Genomic DNA, 22,815 nt, shown 5'->3' with positions numbered 1-22,815 from the left:
TATCTGTATTATCTCCCTATATATTGGACCAAGCGTTTGCGCGTTCTAACTCCTGCATAATAATAATGGCACCAGCACGTGACGTTAGTCCATTATCTCAGAGTCTTTTTGTATAATAATATAATAATAATAATAAAAGGAGTGTGATCCATGGATGGAATAACATTCCAGAAGTGACGTTGATTTCCCTCACAAAGCTCACTTTGGAGGACTGGATCTCCCACCATCTGTACTTTCCCAAACCTGCAGTCTTTGAGGTGCTGGCTCTAGGATTTGTCACAGAAAAAAAAAATCCCAGCAAACAAAACAAGTAGAAAGTTTTTGTCCCCCCTCCATGAAATGTGCAGTCAGTAGGAGGCCACAAGAAAGGAGTGGCAGAAGAAAAGCGGGCTGGCAGCGTCCTCCGAGCCGGCGGAGAGCTCGTGTTTTTTGGTGAATAAGCCCTGTCTGAATCCGCGTGTGCACTGAGATGTGAAGAGGCGGCTCGGATTTCGTGCCTAAAGAGAAGAGGCAATCTTTTCTTCTTCTCCCCTAGCCTTGCCTTCTTTGCTTTCAGTCTCCGAGCTGGTGTCTTGCAGAGAAGGAGGAGGGGGCCGGGAGAGGATTGTCTGAATTTTTTGTGTGTGTGTGTTTTGGGAGGGGAGGGGTGGGGGTGCTGCGAGCAGATAGAGGTGCTGCTCTGCTCTTGTCTTTGTAGTGTCGCGGTGGGGGGGCGAGGAAGGAGTTTTTTTTTTCTTTTTTTTTTTGCTGCTGTTCCTGAAGCCAGTCACTCTCTTGCCTTGGAAGAAGCGAGGACAATCTCTGCTTTCCTCTCTCAAGTTTTTATTCTTCCTGGATATTGGAGGGCTCGGGGTTCCGGAGAGGCTGCCACCTGCTCTGGGGCGCACACACAGCACAGCCGGGGGGGGGACACGGGGGGGACACACTCATACCGAGCCTATGTGGGCTGCACCGTTCCCCGGGACTCAGCGCTGCACCACAAACTTCCACAACTTTTCCTGATCTTCTCGGCCGTTGTATGGATTCTCTCACTGCCATAGGAAGACACTCGGACCGTATCCTGAGGTAAATCTCCCCCCCCCTTTCATGTGTGCCACTGCCACAGTCACTTCTCCTCACTCTCCAGTCACTACTGGGCATTGTTTGTTTTATTTTCATGTATTTATTCTTATTTATTTATTGATGTTATTGCAGGTACTTATATAGCATCAGCAATGTAGGCAGCGCTTTACACATGCATGCTTACTTAGGTTTCAGAGACAAAGTCCATCTGGTTCAGCCAATAGTAGTCCCTGCCCTCCAGGAGTATACAATCTAATGTCATTACCTCACGATCTAAGGTACTTACCTCACACACAATCTAAGGTACATACCTCACATACAATCTGAGGTGATTACCTTACACAAATTGTAAGATTCTTACTTTACACACAATATAAGGTCCTTACTTCACAATCCAAGGTACTTACCTCACACAATCTAAGGTTCTTACCTCATAATCTAAGGTACTTACCTCACACACAAGTTAAGCTCCTTACCTGACAATCTAAGGTCCTTACCTCACAATCTACAGTTCTCACCTCACAATCTAAGGTTTTTATCTCACACACAATCTAAGGTCCCTAACTCACAATCTAAGGTTCTGACCTCACACATAATCTAAGGTCCATACATCACAATATACAGTCCTTACCTCACAATCTAAGGTTCTTACCTCGCAATCTAAGGTCCTTACCTCACAGATAATCTAAGGTCCCTAACTCACAATCTAAAGTCCTCACCTCACACATAATCTAAGGTCCCTAACTCACAATCTAAGATACTTTCCTCACACATAATATAAGATCCATACATCACAATATACAACCCTTACCTCACAATCTAAGGTTCTTACCTCACAATCTAAGGTTCTTACCTCACAATCTAAGGTTTTTACCTCACAGATAATCTGAGGTCCCTTACTCACAATCTAAGGTACTTACCTCACACATAATCTAAGGTCCATAGGTCACAATATATGGTCCTTACCTCACAATCTAAGGTTTTTACCTCACAATCTACGGTTCTCACTTCACAATCTAAGGTTTTTACCTCACAATCTAAAGTCCTTACCTCACACATAATCGAAGGTCCCTAACTCACAATCTAAGGTCCCTACCTCACATACAATCTAAGGTCCTTACCTCATCTGAGCTCCTTTCCTCACATACAATTGAAGGTTCTTACCTCACACACAAGTGAAGGTCCTTACCTCATGTTAGGGATAGTTTAGACAGGAGCCCAGGAACCTAGCAGCGTGTCTGGAGTGGGTATGCAAGAGGTAGGTCCTTGTCTTCGCTAGGTTCACACCTGTGCATTTGTAGCGCATATGCTGAAGCACAGGAATGAACGACCGTTGATTTAACATCTTGTCCTATGGGTCCTGTTCACATCTGCGCAGTTTTCTGCAGTACGTTTTTGGATGAGGCACGTTGAGGTGATTGTAGCTGCATTAGTTCACTTGAAACAAAAATATTTCAGTATGGTCTGTGATACTTTTTTTCTTTGCACTAACACCCACATTTTTCAGAACAAGCTTTCGGGGTGTACCTCCTTCAAGGTCCAGGCAATGACTGCTGGGACCACGATGAAGGGGGTACACCTCATAAGCTTTTCCTGAAAATCTGGATGTCAGTGCAAATTAAAAAAGTATTGTGGACAGTGCTCAATAGATTTTGTGGAGGTGCGTGCAGGCACTTTTGTAATGCAGGAAGATATGTTTTGGGGTCCATAGGCTTCAAAGTGAGTGCATGAAAAAATACATGTACTTGTGTTTTTTTGTGCGCTTTTGGTAAGGTTTTGTGTTTATTAAGCAGTCTTCTGCTCCTACAAAGAAATGCATGAAATGTGAAAGTGCATCAAAAATATGCTATAAAACGCACAGAAAAAGCATCCAAAAAGCACAGATGTGAACATACCCTGAGGATTTGGGGGTCCTGCAAACAAGTTTAAAAGTCATCCATTCTAGGTTTCAGTGTTTTCCTGCACTCCATTAGAGGTTTGGGAAGGATATCAAGCATTGCAACATTGATAGTACTGCAGTTTATAGTCCTTATGTGATGGCTGCATTTTTGCCTTCATTTTAAACTGGTAATCCTGCCATTAGCTCACTTCCTGTCCTAGGGTGACAACTGTGCTGAGCAGTATTGTTGCCCTAGGTCAGGAGGGTGTTAGGACTACTTAACACCAGGGAGAGGGGTTTTATAGTCCACAGAGACGGCAGGAAACAATGTTAACTCTCTAGGAAGTTATCAACGCATGAGATTTCTGGCTGGATGAACAAATATCTTTTTTTGCACCTGTTGAACAGATATAATAATACATGTTCAATGGTTTATTTGAGAGACCAAATAAGTTTACATACACCTTAAGGCTCACAAATGTTCACAAAGCTAGCACACCAAGGAAAGGAACATTATTTAGAAAAAAAAGTGACAGCTGTTTTTCAAGCAGGTCCAGTGACAGTCACAACGATCCTTAGGCTGGTGTTGAAGCTTTGTGAATTCTGCCATTAGTGCTAGTAAATGGGCCCCAGTGCTCGCAATGAGGATGACAGTAGTTTAACAATTATTTTAATCACATGGCATGGCTGCTGTGTCCAGCCTGGTAATTTATTATATTTATATAGTCTTTTTGTGGCTTTTGTTTAGAAATAAAATACAGCAAGTGATGAGTTTCTGAGCAAGAGATCTCAGAGTATTCTATATGTAAATTTTAAAACTCTGTGATAAACTAGAAACACTTTTTTGTATCAAATTCATTTCTCTTCCGGTTCAAAAGAATGGTATGTGAACTAGGTTTAACCCTTGTGTGCAACTATTACAGTGAACAATTGCGTCTGATGTGCCTAATTTCACGCAGCGCTGGTGAAAAGGATCCTCTGACTGGGGTTTAGGGCAAATCTAGTGAGACTTGCCTGTCACTTCCCCATGTGCTAACGAGGTGACAGTAATCAGGGAATGATTGCTCCCATTATGTGTGTGGGTGTTTTGGAGTGTGTGCTTGGTATGTAAATATATGGAGATATGTTGGGAATATAGATGCCAAAATATACATGGTTATTAGAACAAATGGCAACATCATTTGCATTATCCTATATATCTGCAGATGCGGTAAGCACTCATATTTAGTGTACTCATTTAACTGTGTGGCCTGAGGGCTGCCTCTTCAAAGACCACTACTAGAAGCCTGTACGTTCCCAACTGGTGGATCTTTTTTCTGCATGAAGCTTTTGTTACATCTTTTGTCAGACACAATTTCAGCCCTGTTAGCACATGTTCGCTTTTGGAAGGTGCATCTGTTGATACGGCTGCTTTGTTATGTACCCCCAATCATCTGTGTGTTCTGCTTAAGTATCAACTTTGTATACCTTACTGCACACTACATTTAAAAACTTTCTGGTTTCTATGAAAAGACTTAAAGTGGACACACATAGGTGGATTTGGTACAAGATTTAACAGATTGAAAGTCTAATCTAAGCTTTTTATGAAGAAACAACTGTCTGTGACCGTTGGAAATAGCAGATGAATGGTAGAATGATTTTCCAACAGGCTGGAAAGTCATTTTTGCAGATGCCTTTGCAAGACAAACAACAGATACACCTTTTATGTACAAACATAGGTTATGACTAGGCTATTATTTCAAAAATATCTGGTAGTGTTCAAAGTGCAAAGGTTAAAAGAAATAACCGGTCATCTCAGAAGTCATACAAATCTTATATAACGGTCACAAATATGTTACTATATAGGTCATTGTTGAATTTTCTATTAAAACGAAGGTACTGATTCTTGAGTTTTGTAGATATAAAAAAAAAGAAAAATTGGACCATGTATGGGCAGCCAGTTTTCCTCTGAAGTGGGACATTTTTTTTTCTTGACCACCTCTGTCTGACCTTTGCTGGCTCAACCTTCATTTATGGCATTGCTACTAAAGTGTTCATTTCTTCCTAGAAAGCCTCTTGTGTGGGTTTTGTTTGTATACTGTCGTCAGGATGGCTAGCATGCATACCTTTGTTTGTACATAGGTTAATCATTACATGTATGAGTCTGAGAGAAATCACTACAATAATGAAACATGCAAATTGTTCACATTTTCATATGGATTCAGCATTTTTATTTTTAGCCTATGATGTGTGACAGTCTACTTAATTTTGTGTATATATATATATATATAATGCATAGAGGTGTACATCTTTTGTAGTACTTTCAGAGTTTTGCACTTCTGTGATCCAGTATTTGTGCACTTGTTTCAATATGTAACGATAGCGAGCTACAGTGTAAGAGCATGTCTTGGCTGTGTGAAATGGCACTTTGTTTTTTTTTTTAAATAACTGCTTTGAAATCCAAAAGACAAATTATAAAACAATTACTACAGATATGCTAACAGATTATTTATACAACTAGAAGCCCTCAGTTACCTTGCTTTCCAAATAATTTTAATGCTTTCTTTATCTTTTTTTTTTTAAGTGTAGAGAAAAATTCAGTGTTCAATGTTTAAAGCTAAATTGAATTAGTATAGTAGATTATAAATGCAGAAAGTAGTAGATTATAAAAGAAAATGAATTTGCAAGCCTTCTTATACTGCAATGTTTTGGGTGGTTTAGGGAGAAACAGTATATGATTTGAAATAGTGTCTCTAAAAGTATGTAAAATGTTGTCATTTTCTGAGCCAATACCTGTGTAGCCTATGTGACAGTAGTGGACTTACAAGTAGTAGGGCAGTTGGCAAGGTGCCTGCTCTGTTTTGTAATTCTTCTGAAAACTGCAAGCACCAACTGCTTAACATTGTAGCCAAATTCAAAGCTTCAGCCTTTCTGTTCGTATTTTTTCAAGCCAGAAAAAGTTACATTTTTGAAGTGTATGCGGATAACAGGCAGGATTTCCAAAGAGGTCTTTGTGGAATGCATTTTTCTGACTGATTGATTTCAGTAGCCTATAAAAACTGAATAGTGACAAAAAATAGAACTTTCAACTTCATAAAAGGTTTTCTTAAAAGAGATGTATATCATTCTTGCATAAAATTAGGATCTGCATCTCGTTAGAACCCAAATCTTTTTTAGTGATGACTGAAAGGGAAAGTTTTTAAACCACCCATGTCTTCCAACCTCTCTTCCTTGTTTCATTTGTAAACACGGAAACACGTTTGGCTTTTTTTCTGTCTCCTTCCATTTCACGTGCCCTGATTTAAAAACTGTACTTCTTGTCATGATTTCTTATTTGTGCCTTGTGTTTTATATGGCTTGTCAATGAATCAATGTTTAAGACGGCACCACACTGGTTCAAAAGTTTTCAAGGCTCTTGAAGTATGCTGTTACTCTCATCAGCGTCTGGGTACCCATCTGTTACTGTGCAGTGTCTAAATTTTTGTTGTCTGCTCCAGTTATGAGGGAAAGTTAAACTCTGATATATAAACCAAAACACAGATGGCATTTATTCTTAAATTTCTAAGCAACGTGCTACTGTCTAGCTTGCATGTAATTAAATTTAATTTGTAACACTCAAGGATTTACTATGCTGTTTCAGTGTATTCTTCAATTGAGGTTTATTAGCACAAAAAAAAAGTGAATAAATAATGTAGACAGAAAGATAATGGTATTTTATTTTGACCATGGAATAAGTAGGAAGGACTTGTGTCATGCTGCAGGACATTTATGCTGTCATAGTGGTTTAGTCAACCATTGTATGTTTGTTGCCAAGACAAAAAGTTATTTAATTTGTAGAATAATTCTTCATTTCCTTTTGTTTTATGTTTTTTTTTTGTACCGCATTGTAAAAAATTATGAAAGTACAGTAGTGTATTTGTTTTCTCTATAGACAAACACCTGTTGTGTTGGATGCATTGGCAATGTGTCATCTAATGTAGTATTGTTTGCGAATGCTTCCTAAATGTCTGTGGGGTGTTGTTTTTCAGGAAAGTTAACAGATCTGGTTTACCATCAGTACTGTTGATATGTCAGAAATCACAAGGCATTTTCTTTCTAAAATGTTAACTCAGCTTTCTAAACAAACAACGTCCATAAAATAACAATGGAAAGTTGTGGAGAGCAATGCTACAGGACTTGTGTGATAAGTGGTTTAGATAACACCCACTCAATACATAGGCTGGAATGGATTATGCTTTTAAAACTACATGCATATATGTGCATCTGAGTTTAGGATGAAGAGCACAGGGGAATAAAACAGAGGAAGAGTTATTTATGTATTGCTCCTTCAAGGCCAGAGAAACCAGCTGCGAGTCTCTGTAGGAACAAGGATGTAGTTTTTGGGTGAGGATGGGATATTTGCACAGCTGAGACCAGCATGTCCTAAGGGAGGGGGGCATGATACTGCACAGTCACCCAACAGCGGCTCCCAGACCCCATAACTTTGGTGTGTAATGAGGCAGGAAATGTGCCATTAAAATCCAAGCGTGTGCAGTGAGGCCACCACAGTTGCATATTCTGTAGCAAATGTGACATTGCGTGGGTGATCCTGTCACCGCTACTCTTATTTCCTGTGAAACTATATGACACTGCGTGTTTTTTGTATTAGTGCGTGCCACATTCTTTGACACAAGTGGGCTTATTGAGTACATACAGCAAAGTTTTGTAATGCACAAGAACCAATGAGAAGCAATTTTACTAAGACCAGATTCTGATTAGTTCTGGGTTACAGTACTTTGTTTCAAAAATAAATCTAAATGTGTAATTTTAAAAAATGTGACAGTTTGGTCTCTTTTATCCTTTACTGTTGTGCATGGCAAAGACCAACCATATACTGCAGAGGGACATTGACTAAAGTCATGTTTTTCAAGCCATCATACACTGTTTTGGTGGACTTCAGACCACTGTATTTGTCATGATATGGACATAAAAATAGAATATAAACACTTTTTTTGCATTTTAAACTGAGCTTGTACATTAGTACTATTTATTGACTTATTACTAATCTTACATGAAAAAATATAATTGACAAAGCAAAATAAAAGGCATTGTCTGATAACAATAAATTCTAGTATAAATTCTAGTGGAAGTTTCTATGGAAATCCAATTCTAAGGATAAATATCTGATATTAAGACCAGGTATCAATTCTTTGGAAAGACTAGTCATCTGAGATTTATCTCAATTGCAACTTTCGTTGAAGCATTGTCATCTGGATACATTGGATGGCTTTATCTTTTGTTAATTTTAAGTCTGTCAAACCTCTATTTGGCACCTAGATGAGAGCTCTTAGGCAGGCAGCAGTTCACTAGAAAAAGTAGCTTAGTTTTGCCAAGTTTGCCAGGAAAATTCAGGCTTAGTGTGGCAGTTTTTCAAATAATTATTTGCTGTTGCACAGTGTGATGTCTTTTCTGTATCTTTTGATTGTAGTGATAGATTTAAATAAAAGGCACAAAACCCTCCGATTTTCCTCTGCTGATTACTTGGCAACAGTAGCATGTGTGTAAAAGGTGATTTCTTCACTGTTTCAGTATGCTCTACAGCACTGTAATTTTCCTTCAGATGACAATAACATTTTGCATTCTTATCAAAAGATTTCCTCAAGTGGATTTAATTGTACTTCAATTTTGATTTTAGGCCGGTGGTATATAAAAGCATCTAGCATGGGTTCCAAGCAGCATCACAGACAGAATGTGATTGTATGAATGATGTTGTGCATTCAGCTTTTTGCTATAAAATATTCTTACAAAGGTGAATTGCAGTCTTGTATGGCACAGTTTAGATATGGTAGTTTTGTTTACGCTGACAGGTCTGTGGATTCAAAGATAAATCATTTTTATCTGTTCTACAGCATTGCCATGTACATATGTTTTTCTTATGTACTGCTCAAACAGATAAACAGTGTCTGTACATATCTGATGTGCTTAACTTTTACCACTAATACTTCACAGAGTGCTCAACAAATCCCAAATGACAAACAACCAGCTGATGCATGTCATTCATCTCGTTAGTGCAACAAAGGTATCTGTAAGTGAAACTAGGGCTCCTGTTAGGCACCTCATTGGAGGAGAAATTGCTGACATGAATGCATTCTTGACATCAGTATTGTGTAAGATTCTGTCATCCTGATGTTAATCTTCCACTGTGCTTGTGTGATGGGGAGTGCAGAAATAATAACAATAAAATGTAAAGTAGATTATAATGTTCATAAGTTTTGATATGTGAAATATTGTTTTCTGTTAAAAACCCATTTGAACATGCAAGAAAATACAATCTGTCTAGAGCTAATACTAATCTCTGGAACCACCTACCTCTGTTTCAATGTCATGTTTACAGTATTTTAGCTATCATTTCTGTTATTTTGCCCATTAATGTTGAATTAGCAGATGTTCAGCTGCTTGTAAATACAGTGATAACAGTACACATGGTGGACATTATAGCTTACTTGGTGCCTAAATTACAGCTTTTATTTAAAAAGTTATTAATCCACGAAATTGGCAATGCTATTTGTGTGCTATAAAACTGACACTGACAACAGTATCTGAAATAAGGTGCTGGCGTTTCTGCACACAGCCAATTTATGTCTTTGTCTCTATTAACTGGTAGCAAAGAACAATTTTCATTCAAGTGAACATGCCCAGAACAGTCATAGCACAGTGCCTTATGTATAGAAACATTTTCATTTATTGGTTCCTTCATCATTATCCCTCTGACATTGTTTGTATGTGTTGTTAGAATGGTTATACGTTGGCGTTAGATGTGGTGCCCTAGGCTTAGGGTTCTGTTGATCTGCTGATCCCTCGACACGTAAGTTCTCCCTCTGTTTATGTGGATTTTCTCAAAGGGTTTAGGTCTATTTCAATAAACCAAACACACATAAGTGTGTACCAAATACATAAGCGTATCATTGAACTCTCTAATTGGTAAATCTGTAGTTGTATCAATTTTCAACCACCATGATGAAGATTCAGACAGCCATTGCAATAACATGTTGGCATAAGTGAGGTGACCTGTAGTCAGAATTGTAAAGCATCTACTATATGCAAGTTCAGACACAAAAATCTTCCACAATACTGAAAAAGTTGTGTTGCATGTATAGTAGGTTATCACTCAGAGGTAGACCATTCAATAAACAGTTATTCTAGAGTAATGCAAAATCTCTGTCTAGTAAAACCATGTGATGAAATATATTCAACGTGGAATAAAACAAGTACAAATATCTGTTGTATCGATCCGCCAGTGAATAGCAAGCCTGCTTTTCCATTGGACAGAGACTAGTATACTTACATAAAATGAGCTGGTTATCTTGTGCTACATAAAGAGAGCAGTAGAACCCATTTATAGAGATTAGAGTGATATTGAAATTAGCCTAATTTTAACGTTTTCCCGGGCAATGTCATCACTCATTTTTGTCATATTTGTACTTAAGTAAAAATAAACTCAGTGAAATCTGTTAGTAGATAGATTCTGTCAATTTATAGATTTGTTTTTGCTGATAAACTATGCCACCCTAAACTAGGTGGAATCCACTATTTTCACTGGAGGAAAGCATGGAGGTACTTTCCTCAGGGTGGTATAAATCTATAATTTTAATGTTGCTTAATTTTTTTCCTTCAATGTTAAAGTTGTAAGTTTCCATTTTGTCCAAAGGAAATCTTCCATTTGAAGTAACCCAGTTCTTGCACCAACATTTCAGAAATTCAAGAGCACGTTTTGTGGGATTTAAACATTTTTGTCTTGTGCCTTATCTTTTCACAATGTATCTATAAATCTTTGTCTTGTCTCTTGCATATTGTATTTTGTCTATGTCTATTGGCTGCACATCTGTTTCTTGTCTCTATTCCGTCCTGTCCTTGTACACCATCCCTGTGTGTATTATGCGTGTGTCTATTATGTCTGTATGTTGCGTCTGCATGTCTTTGTCATGTCTACTTTTATAACTTGTCTTGTGTCTCATAAATACATAAGGCTGCTCTGGAGCAGATACCTGACATTCTTCTTATAATCTGTTTCACTCTACACTTCATATACTGTCTGTTTTTTGTGCACTATATGAACTGCCAGACCAGAGCTGGGGGATAAGGCTGTCTGATTAATGTATGTACAGTTCAACTAATGGGATCAATAGACCCTTTATAGTATGGAGGATGAATTAATGTAGAAAATATGTGCTTTGTCTCATGCTATTAGAACAATATGGTAAGATGAATGCCCAAATGTTCAGCATTCAGCATATTATACTTGCGGATGTTTTCAAGTGCCACATACAGGCCAGTTTATTAGGTCAGTGCCAAGAGCAGAAATGTGGAATAGAAAACTACAGTGACCACATAGTTGTCACCTTCTGTCAGTTTGATACAGCCAGACCAATAAACTGTGATTGTCAAAAAATATCTATGTCCTGCTGCAGTATGCAGATCACTTTATTAAATATATCTACTGTAATTTACAAATAAAACTACCCACTTTTTAATTCAGTCATTGCTGGTATATTATAAAACAACTTCTCTTTTTAACCCTCTTTTTCACATTCACATATTCTAAATAATTTGCTAGTTTTGTTAACTTATTCTTTTGATTTAAAAAAACAAAACAAAACAAAAAACCAATTAGGGGTATATTTATCTCTATGTTATTAATAATCATTATAGACCAGTGTCTGCAGTTGTAAATATTTGGTAGAATATGTAGGACAATACATTTTTGTTAAAAACAGAGGTAAAATAATATACAAATATAAACCGTTGGGTATGTGTACACAAGTTTCATTTTATTTTACTGACACATTTGCATTATTGCATTTTTTCATATTTCTTCTTTATTATCTTGGTTTTAGTATCTATTTTATCACTTCATTGCATAACACTTTACAGATCAACTCTTTACATTTACAGAACATCTTTCAAAACATTCACTGCCAAAAAGAGCTTACAGTCAAATCCTCCTATACTCCCACAAGTGCACATCATCAGATCCTCAGTAGTTCACCGATGACACTTATGTAACATGTTTCTAAACCCTATCAGGTCACTGGAATAGGAAATAAGGGGAGACTAGTTCTGGTGGCAGCTGTTTAAGAGGGGATTTCCTTTGCTTTGGAGAAATTTCTTCCAGAGCACATTTGTCTTTCTTAATTCAATGATAAAATTAACTTTGCATAAGTGAATTGTGTGGTAGCTAAGTGTAAAGCTGTGATTTACATGTATCATTGTGGGTGCTATTAAGAGATATACTAAACTTCAGCACAAAAAGGAATACTCTGGCTGCCTGGCACATTTAAGGTCCTTAGTACCACTTTTCAGCATACTGGGTTTTGGGAAATTCCCACTAAGAGCTATAGGGCTGAATACTTCAACATACACTGTAGTTAGATATTGGACGGGTGCCAAGCAGCAAAAACACTTCTGTAAGGAGACACATTTTAGCACAATATATCTCTTGATGCTTTCCATAGAGGCAAATGGAGCATTTTTGTCTAGAAAATGAACACGTGACAATTGGTGCTAATTAGAAAGAAAGTGCATATTTTCTCTGTCTTTCATACAGAATATATAAACTTAAAAACCAGTCAATTTAGGCTGCCATAAAACTGACCATAGTTTGGTTATCCGAAAACCATGTATGTTCATATGTCCATTTAAGTTAATGGAGGAGGAAAAAGTGTGCAGACAGCAGTGGTGCCAGCTTATCTTTGAGGAAAGTATTGTGATCCAACAAGGTTATCAAACCTATCCAAAATGGTTAGCTAGTCAGTGTCTACAGATGTCATAGACATTATATTGCTGTCCAATATGACTGAAAACACCCAGATTGGGCGATGTCCATCTCGTGTATAGCCAGTTTCATTGCTTAAAGCAGTATTAAACCCAAAAGCAAACATAGGTTATATTGCAGCTTGACAATTCTTAGATGTGGTGGCTGTATTCGTTTCCTTTTCTTTGTTTGATCTTCATCCAGTGATCCAGTCAGTAAGTCTGTTTTTCAGCAGAAAAGCTTGCTTGCAGTGACAGGGATGAGACAGACCATTTAATACAGGCGGGAGTGCTTAAAATGGTCAGCTTTTATATATATATATATATATATATATATATATATATATATATATATATGTAAAACCATTATCCCAACAGAGAAAAAACTGTCTTTAAAGTATTAGCTGGAGATTGGTTTCAATTTGTTAGTGCATTTAAATCTGCTAGTACTGCTAACATGCCCCCCAGACTAGCAGTGCTGCTGTCCAAATCTGCTCCTGTATTCCTTCATCCAGAGTGATGTCTGTAATATACAGGAGGTGTGCTACTGGCCAGATCACCAGGTGAAAACATCTAAGGATTGGTAAGCAGTAAATATAACATTTTTGGTTTGGGGTTTAATAACATTAAAAGAAGTAGGAAATTGATTCAGAGTACCTAATTCAGATTCTATTTAGAGTGATATACAGTATATGTATACTACACATTTTTGTATACCATCTAATGTGCATCACATATGGTATATTGTTATTTATTATGCAAAGAGATATGACAGAATGTATTGCTACCTTTTTAAACAGTGCAGACATCAGTTCTTTTTTTTATTTTTTTTTTTTATTTTTAATAATAATAATAATAATAATAATAATAATAGCTAGGAAAGAATAAGCAGAGATTGATTTTTTTTTCCTAAATAGTTACATGCTATAACACCTGTCGGTTCTCTTTACAGTGAAGTTTGGAAAGTTAGTATATATATATTCCAATTAGTCTACTGGGAAACTCAATGATCCTCATTTTAAAAAGACTAAAGGCCACATCTAGTTCCAAACAAATTGCTGATCTGTGCTATGAACACCCATAATTCATAGATATATTCATATATGTATTCATAATCATTTAAAAGGGTGATGCCAGGTAGACAAGTGTCCAGGTAGCAGTGTCTTTACAGAGAAATTATTATGCTTGTGGGAAATATCCTGCTGTTTATTTCTATGCTGAACTTTGTGGTCCTCCAACAGGGCCAGACATTCTGCCCATTCATTCCTTTTTGGCAGACTGACAGTGGTTTATAATTGCTAGATGCAGTGCTCAAAGTGCCCATCTGACAATGGCCTAAGGTATATATATACCACTGATTTTAATTATGGGTCCATGTCAAGAACATATTATTAATTGGCATTTCCTAGAGATAATAACCTTTAACATAGCAATATGCGTGTAGGGAACATATTCATGTAGCTTAGGCTAGCCATACATGCTTATCCATATGTCAGTTGATTCCATATGTCAGTTCCACTTTAAGCATGCATGGCCAGCTTAAAGTGGAACTGCACTGCATCTGAGCAGCACACCACAAAAAAATATTTCATTCACTTTTAATATTCAAATCAGACTCACCCAACCACCCATGTCTCCATGCTTTATTTTGCTTCAAAATCCCTTTGAATAAACCCACTCTAGCATTTCTGGCCGTGGCCATCTTGAGTAAGGGTAGATGTAGATGTTGTAGTAAGATGTAGATGTAGCATTAACTTACTGGAACCCACCTGCCCTTAACCGAGGCATGAAGGCAGGAGGGTGTGCTTAGCGGGCATAACCCCTCCTGAACATTCCTGGGATGCATGACATCATTTTGCCTAGGCCCAGAAACCAGGAAGTTACTGAAGAAATTAAAAAAAAAAAGTTTAAACAAGTAAATATGAAATACTTTCCTATCTATTTACTAATGCTAGCAGCATAAGGATTACAAATAGTCCATGTTGATTGAGAGAGTGAAGTTCCCCTCTAAGTTTATGTGGGGAAGCTTGGTTCTCTTTGAACTTTCAGCCACGTGAAAGGGAAATTGAAGAAGTACGAGTTTGTTCTTGCACATGATTGAATTATTATGGGGACACAGTTTTACATTATTCACTAAAATAGGTGCAGATTTACTTTGTAAAGTGAAAACTCTCTTCTCCACTATTTATTTAATAATAATGCCACTTATTATGAAACCTCAATGTTGAGATATTGCAGTGAGCCATTCAGAAAATATTGATAGTCCTAGTCCAACATCTGATAAATCCTTGACATGCTTCAACCTGATTTTTACAGGTAATAAGAAAATACAGTGTAGATGGGGGGGGGGGGGGCAGATGTGTGCACTGTTTGTTTTTTCTCTCTTATGACACTCCTTCCAAGAATTTCTTCATTTATCCTAGTTATCTCTACTTATCTTCTCTCCCTTTTTTTTTACTGTGGATCAATTTTAATTTAACTGAACAGAAAAAATACCATGCTTCTAATATCTCCCGCTTGACAAAAAATCTAAACATGCATAATGACCATAAAGCGGTAATAAACTCCACTTTTTAACTTGCACCTACAGGTAAGCCTATAATACGGCCTACCTGTAGGTACAGGGAATATCTCCTAACTTGCGGTGTTTAGGAGATATATTTATGCTGGAGCAGCTGGTGAGGTCACTGAGTATGCCATCAATTCAGAGCACTGTGTCATGGCCATGACTCCCATGCAAATGCATGGGAATGGTGTCATCACAGCTCGACCATTCAAACAATCAGAGCTCCCGAACCGGAAAAGAAGACCAGGTGAAGATGGAAACCCTGTCAGTGGTGACAGCACGCCGCTGGTGGGCTTTGTTTTAAGGTAAGTCTGTTATAATGTATTAGTATGAGATGCATACTAGCACATTATGGTTTAAACTACCTAAAGGGAACGCATTTTCTTTCTTTTTTTTTTTGCAGGAGTTAACTACCTTAAGCTCTAAGTTTGCCAGTTTTCTAAAGTGATTTTAAGGAAGTTTCAACTGAAAGCCCCCCCAGTAACTTCTCTTAGAGAACTTGGACTGTTGCAAAATATCAATTAATTAAAGTAATATCTACCACAAATGTGCAGCGTAGGGTTCATAAGGACTTGTTCATACTAGCAGACACATGTTATGGTACACATGACGTTTACATGCTGGTGTGTGTTGTGCAGGCTGCATTCATTTAACTCTGTATGATTCAGAATGTGTTGTGCAAAATGCAACGTGTCCTATTCTTTCTTCAGTGCACACCAATGCAACACATTAGGATGAACTGAAGTAAGTTGCCTTGTCTTTGTGTTGTGACTGCTTTCGGCAGTGCTGCCCAGCACACCCCAGCGAGCCTAATGTGAATGAGCTCCTCCTGTGAAGTCCTCATGATGGTGTTATGTTACACACTATACAGTTTTGTTATTCCACCACACTCCTCCCTTATGCTCGCAATTTTCATATTTGCATAGTCTGCAAGTAAAGGTTTACCTACAGCTGGCCATACACCAGTAGAATTTTCTGCAAAAAGTTTAGCTTTCAGAATGTTTGTTTGAGTTCCAATGGTTAGTAGGTGCAAATCTACATTCATTTTAGTCCGCAGCAATGAAAGAAATTTGAAGGAGCAGGATGGAAAATTTTTTCGAACGAACGAACTGTTAATGTGGTTTTCATTTGGGAAAAAGTATACATATTATAACAAAACCTGTTCAATACAGCTGCAATTGCATTCAAATGACAGATATCTGAAATTTCAAGGGCTTTTGAACAAAATTAGTTGACTCGATAATGGCAAAGAAAGAATGTTCTAAGAATGTTCTGATGAGAATTTTCATAAAAATGTTATAACAAAATTCTACTAGTGTTCTACTAGACGATTTAAAACATAATTATTTCTACACACGTTTAATGCATTTGGCATCCTTAAACTGATAACATTGGGTAATTTGATTGCAACTGCATCTCCAGAAGGCAGTCTTGGTGAGTCAGGAACTGTTCCTTTGGAAAAATGATATGGCAGTCACTTTTGCATGTAGCATTTAAAAATATCATAAAAGCATTAGATGTAGAATATTTCAGGCATCTAAAACTAAGATAACTGATATGGTGATAATAAAGCTGAAACTGATTTAATGTTCATTTTCATTAAAAATACTGTGTGTGTATATAAATGTATTTTAAGTACCGTATTTTCCGGCGTATAAGACGACCCTCTACTTTTCCTGTTAAAATATAGTGTTTGGGCTATACTCGCCTTATAAGACTACCCCTCTTCTAATGCACACCAGTGGGAAGAATCGTGCCCCATCATTGGTGTCAGTGGGAGGAATAGTGTACCATCATTGGTATTAGTGGGAGGAATAGTGCCCCATCATTGGTGTCAGTGGGAGGAATAGTGCCCCATCATTGGTGTCAGTGGGAGGAATAGCGCCCCATCATTGGTGTCAGTGGGAGGAATCGTGCCCCATCATTGGTATCAGTGGCAGGAATAGTGCCCTATCATTGGTGTCAGTGGGAGGAATAGTGCCCCATCATTGGTATCAGTGGGAGGAATAGTGCCCCATCATTAGTATCAGTGGGGGGAATAGTGCCCCATCTTTGGTGTCAGTGGGAGGAATAGTGTCCCATCATTAGTATCAGTGGGGGGAATAGTGCCCCGTCATTGGTGTCAGTGGGAGGAATAGTGTCCCAACATTGGTGTCAGTGGGAGGAATAGTGTCCCAACATTGGTGTCAGTGGGAGGAATAGTATCCCATCATTGGTGTCAGTGGGGGAAGGAATAGTGTTCCATCATTGGTGTCAGTGAGGGGTGGAATAGTGCCCCATCGTTGTTGTCAGTGGGGGGGGAGGAATAGTGCCCCAACGTTGGTGTCAGTGGGGGGGGAAGAATAGTGCCCCATCGTTGGTGTCAGTGGGGGGGGAGGAAAAGTGCCACATCGTTGGTGTCAGTGGGAGGAATAATGCCCCATCATTGGTATCAGTGACACCAATGATGGGGCACTATTCCTCCCACTGACACCAATGACACTTGCTGACCCCTGTTCCAGTATGGTGCTGCTGCAGCCAGCATATGTGGTTGCAGCAGCACCTCTGCACGGCACACTTACCTACCATTCCTTCACTCGATTTTCGCAGGGCTGCTCGGCTCCGCCTCCTCGCCGGTGATTGGCCGCCTGTGTGTCTTTCCTGGGCTACAGTTCTGGTGGCCAATCACCGGTGAGGAGGCGGAGCCAAGCAGCCGCGCGAACATCCAGTGGCTTAACTGAATGAAGGAGCAGCCGCTTCCTGGACTGGATCGTCGTGGGACCGGAGCCAGATAAGAAACAGCAGCCCCCTGCCCACCCCTGTACTTAGGCACCGCGCCGCCCCCCTAAAAAGTGTCAGCATGCCGTATACCGGCGTATAAGACGACCCCCGACTTTTGAGAAGATTTTCAAGGGGTAAAAAGTCGTCTTATGCGCCGGAAAATACGGTATATCCTAATGGAAGAAAACCCAGCAATCAAAAGGGCATATGTATAGCCTTTTTAAAATGATTTCTAGATACACTACATACATAACAGAGTTCAACTTGCTTTGTAAATTGTTTGTTGATGTTATCAAAACTTTGTTTCTATGTGTAATATGAAATTATGTAGCTGTAACCATATATGCTGATTACATAGGCAGGTTTTGCTTCCTTTGCAGTTATGCAGTGGTTATGTTATTCTTCTCCTTCTCACAATGAAAGTCTGCCATGTTAATTATGGTGTTCATATGCAAAAGAGTATTTTCATTGACATGAGTACAAATATGTACAGCCTTTCACATCTGTGGCCAGGCGTACTCTCTACCTGCAGGTCCCTAAGTGCAGGAGCATGCTGGGAGTTTTACGCTATAGGACATATGCTCCAGCAAACGTCTGTGCACATGAACCCTAAGGGTGGATTTGATTCAGCGTTAGTACTTCATAGTTGAAAAAAAGCTTTTTGATTGCCCAAAATATGGGGATTTCATGCTTTAATTTGTTGCTGCCTACATGCACTCTAATAAAAAGAATTATATGTACTGAGCTGTTTGTTTTTCAAGTCCTTTGTGCAGGTGCCCTTTGCAGTATTGGGGTATTGTGATGCCCAAGTCATGGCATTAGGCTGTTGTTTTGTGTGCAAAGCATTGATACAAAAATGGACTGGATTGTGATTCACTACGCAGTATACTTAAAATGAAACTTTACCCATGACAGCTTGATTATAAATAATGTTCTTTAGAAAGGAACATACATTCCACATCAATAATTATGCTACCAAAATTAGTGCGTGCTGTGAATTGACTCCAGCATTGTTTCGGTTTCTTCTTACTGGTGGCTGCCATTTTGCTGACGTCCAGAGCCCCTTAGCAGCAGTAAATCTTTAGGCTGTTAGCAGATCTGCACAGTATCGAAAAATAGAGAGCAACTGAGTATGTGCAGAGCAGGGTGAGACCGTGTATTACTGGATTTTAAACAGTATAGGTACTTATTTTTAATGTTTTACATAGCTATACCTGCAGAATGGGCCAGCATGATGTGATCTAGCAGGACTTCATTTTGTGATTAAAGTTAGAGTAACCTTTAGTTTCCAGTTTACAATTCTGTATGTTTAATACAATAAGAAAATATAGTATGAGCAAGCTTGAAAAGGTAAAAGTCCTATAAAAGTGTAACCTGTAAAACCAAGAAAAACTTGAAAGAGAAAAAAGGGTTAGAACCCTACCCTGCCAGCAGCATAACATGGGAGGAGAAGTATCAAATAGTGACTCAAACAGCAATAAAAAGCTGATGTGGGTTCTATTTTTCCTCACTTTGGTGACAAAAAGTGTTTTTATTTTGTTGTGTCCCTGTTTGGACAAAATCTTCACAGTGGGGCCTACAAGCAATAGCATTCTAACAGATTTTTGCTTGAATTATACTTTAGTATAAACACTCAAAATATGGATCAACTGAAACTTCACTATGCATTTCTTTTAAAGAGGTCTGCACACATCTAATCTGCCTACACCAATGTGGGAACTGGGGGCATGGTCTGCTGCGCTCAAGTTCTTTATAGAGCTTGGGGCTTAGTAAGGTTTGGACCTGTATTTCTTTATAGTTATTCTGAAATGGATTTGTTCCTAGGTAGGTTCTGTGACATAGGTACTCATGGAATTCTGTAAACTGTTGCCCCACATTGGACTCTGAAGCTCTAATTTACTAGAAGTTATTAATTTAACCCTGTGGACCTGGATTCACTATGAATAAGTAATCATGCTAGGGGAACTAAAAATATGATAAATTCCTCTTTTGTGCATTTGGAAGATGGAGGTGAAGAGAGCTGTGAACATTCTACTCCTTTTACTTGAAGTTAGACTCACATAGTTTTAGACTCTCTTTTAACCTTTAAATAGTAAGTTTCTTTAAAGTTATTACTCATGATAAGGATAAGTTCACCTTTAGTTACCCATATTTTGGGTGTAACATGTCACATTTCTTTATCTGCACAATGTGTGCATTTACTGTTTTTTTAAGATTATTATTTAACAATGTTGCTTCTTTATATAGAACTCTGAAAAATATAATTTGCTGATTGTAGACCAGTACAGAAACACTTGTTGAGTAGAAATTGTTTTTAAGAACTTGTTTACCATAGTGATTGAGGAAGGGTAAAACCCGACTGTTGATCTGTGTCTGAACACAGATCGCTTTTCAGAGACCAAAGTAAGTGTCCTCCTTAGGTGGCAATCACAAGCCAGTAGTATAGGCCTAAGTCATCGTGTAATTTTAAAAATGTTCATTTGGTTCAGTATCTGTTCATGTAAACCAGGGATATTGAATTAAAATTTACAGAAGTCTGGTCAGCAAAATTTTCTTCCACCAGAAGTCTGAATCTCGTTAACGATATAACACATCACAGTCCCCCACTACATTATGATCTTTAGCGTACCTTTCACACTGTAGTCCCCAATACATCACAGTCCCGTCTTTAACCACTAGCCTACTGGGCACTTATACCCCCTTCCTGCCCAGGCCAATTTTCAGCTTTCAGCGCTGTTGCACTTTGAATGATAATTATGCAGTCATGCAACACTGTACCCATATGAAATTTTTATCATTTTTTTAATCGCTGTTGGGTGATTTATTTTTTGCGCTATAAACAGAAAAAGCAAAACATTAAAAAAAAAAAAGTTTTTCTTTGATTCTATTATAAAATTTTGCAAACAGGTAATTTTTCTCCTTCACTGATATGCGTTGATGAGGCTGCACTGATGGGCACTGATGAGGTGGCACTAATATGCAACAATGATGGGCACTGATAGGTGGCAGTGACTGACGACACTGGCTGGTGGCATTGTTGGGCACTGACTGGCGGCACTGATGAGCAACACTGATGGGTGGCACTGGTGGGCAACACTGATTGGTAGCACTGCTGGGCACAGGTGGGTGGCATTACTAGGCACTGCTGGGCACAGGTGGGTGGCACTACTGGGCACTGATCATCAGTGCCCTGATGATCGGTGCTGATCCGTCCTCTAACAATTGCCGGTTATCAGCAGTACTTTCCTCATGCTGTGACAGCGTGAGGAAAGTGCAGCCGATAACCAGCAACAGCATTTACAGGTGATCTGTTGTGTCATTGGACACATCACGTGATCAGCTGTGTCTGCTGGGTGCACACCAGCCGGGAGCACGCGAGAGGGTGTGTTATGGGAGGACGTCATATGACTGGACAACAGCTCTATAGCTGTCATTCGGCTATAGCGCAGTTGGCAAGTGGTTAAACAAGTCCCATAGTGTCCTCAGTTCCCCTTTACATCACAGTGCCCCTTAACAAAACACAGCGTCTCCTAAGACAACACAGCACCTCCAACACAACACAGAGCCTCTAACACAACACAGCACCCCTAATAAAACGCCCCTAACATAACACAGCACCCCTTAACATAACACAGTTCCCCTTAACACAACCCAGCTCCCCTAATACACACAGCATCCCTAACAACACAGCGCCCTTTAATACAACACAGGGCCCCCAACATAGCAGTGCCTCCTAACACAGCACAGCGCCCCTAACATAACAAAGCACACATAAAACACACAGCTCACCTAACACAGCACCCCTAACAATACACAGCGACCCTAACACAACACAAAGCTCCTTTTAATGCAAGCCTTCCCTTGGTACCTTAGGCAGGGCAGAGACACTAATCCTTCTGGGGTGTCCTCTCCTGGGCCTCCAGCCTGCCACCAGTGTCATCCTCAAGGTGAGCTAGGTTTAGGGGGGTCCTGTCCAGACCTCAGCTGTGCCGCTGCTGCTGCTGGGTGTCCTCTTCCGGGCCTCCCACCCGGCCGCCGGTGTCGTTCTCAAGGTGGGCTAGGTGTGGGGGTCCTGCCCAGACCTTGGCTGTGCCAGTGGGGGGCTGCAGGTCGGGACTGGGGGCGTAAACTGGTGATTCCCCAGCTTGTTGGTGTGTGGGGACTTCCTCTCTCTACGGCTCGAGGCGGGACAGGCCTACGTGTTGACATGGTGACTTGAGCAGCTCCCGCCCCCTCGGTCCCGATCTGCAGCTCCTCGCACCCTGCCCACTGTGGTGAGGGCCTGGGGGGTTGGGCAGGGGGCCTGAGGGAGGGCATCCGGCGGTGGCGTGGCTGCGGACCGGATGGGACTGTCCCTCAGTCCAGTTCCGGACCACGGTCTGCCATTTAGTGACCACTGATGTAAACTGTTCATTATTTTAGTATACCAGATATGCAGAAAAACATTATAAAAATTGCCACTAAAGCTTTTGAGAGGTGGTAGTGGGTAACTGGCATGTGTAAATTATACTAACTTTGATTCAGCCATCATTTTGTGGAAGTGGAAGCATTGTCTTTTACAGCTGTACTTCCAAACCACTCATACTGTACATATGTTTCAAGTCAGAAAATTTCTCCCTAGACTAGAACAGTGCTGGGACATCAAGGTATAGGTTAGAACTTCAGGTTGAGCAGATGGAAACAAGTTGCATGCAGCAAGTTATGATCAAAAGTATGTTCAAAACCTAACCTTCATTCCCACATTAAGATAACTATAGTCTTTCAATGCTTTATTTACACA

At 39.3% G+C, this 22,815-nt stretch overlaps 1 protein-coding gene across 2 annotated transcripts in view; it reads left to right on the top strand.

The window, feature by feature from the left end:
* The first annotated feature begins 688 nt into the window (after positions 1–688).
* FOXP4 (forkhead box P4) overlaps positions 689–22,815 on the top strand; it is a 109,686-nt gene continuing 87,559 nt past the window's right edge. The window contains exon 1 of one of the 2 annotated variants that reach the window (XM_089681173.1): positions 689–1,065. The gene's annotated coding sequence lies outside the window, so the exon portion shown is untranslated. The remainder of the gene's footprint in view (positions 1,066–22,815) is intronic. The other variant, XM_089681174.1, reaches the window with a different exon arrangement.

The sequence above is a fragment of the Staurois parvus genome, unplaced genomic scaffold (assembly GCF_062004578.1).
Source record: "Staurois parvus isolate SC_StPar_1 unplaced genomic scaffold, SC_StPar_1.0 ptg000261l, whole genome shotgun sequence".
In the NCBI taxonomy this organism is placed as follows: Eukaryota; Metazoa; Chordata; class Amphibia; order Anura; family Ranidae; genus Staurois; species Staurois parvus.
This window is presented reverse-complemented; position numbering and strand designations above follow the sequence as displayed.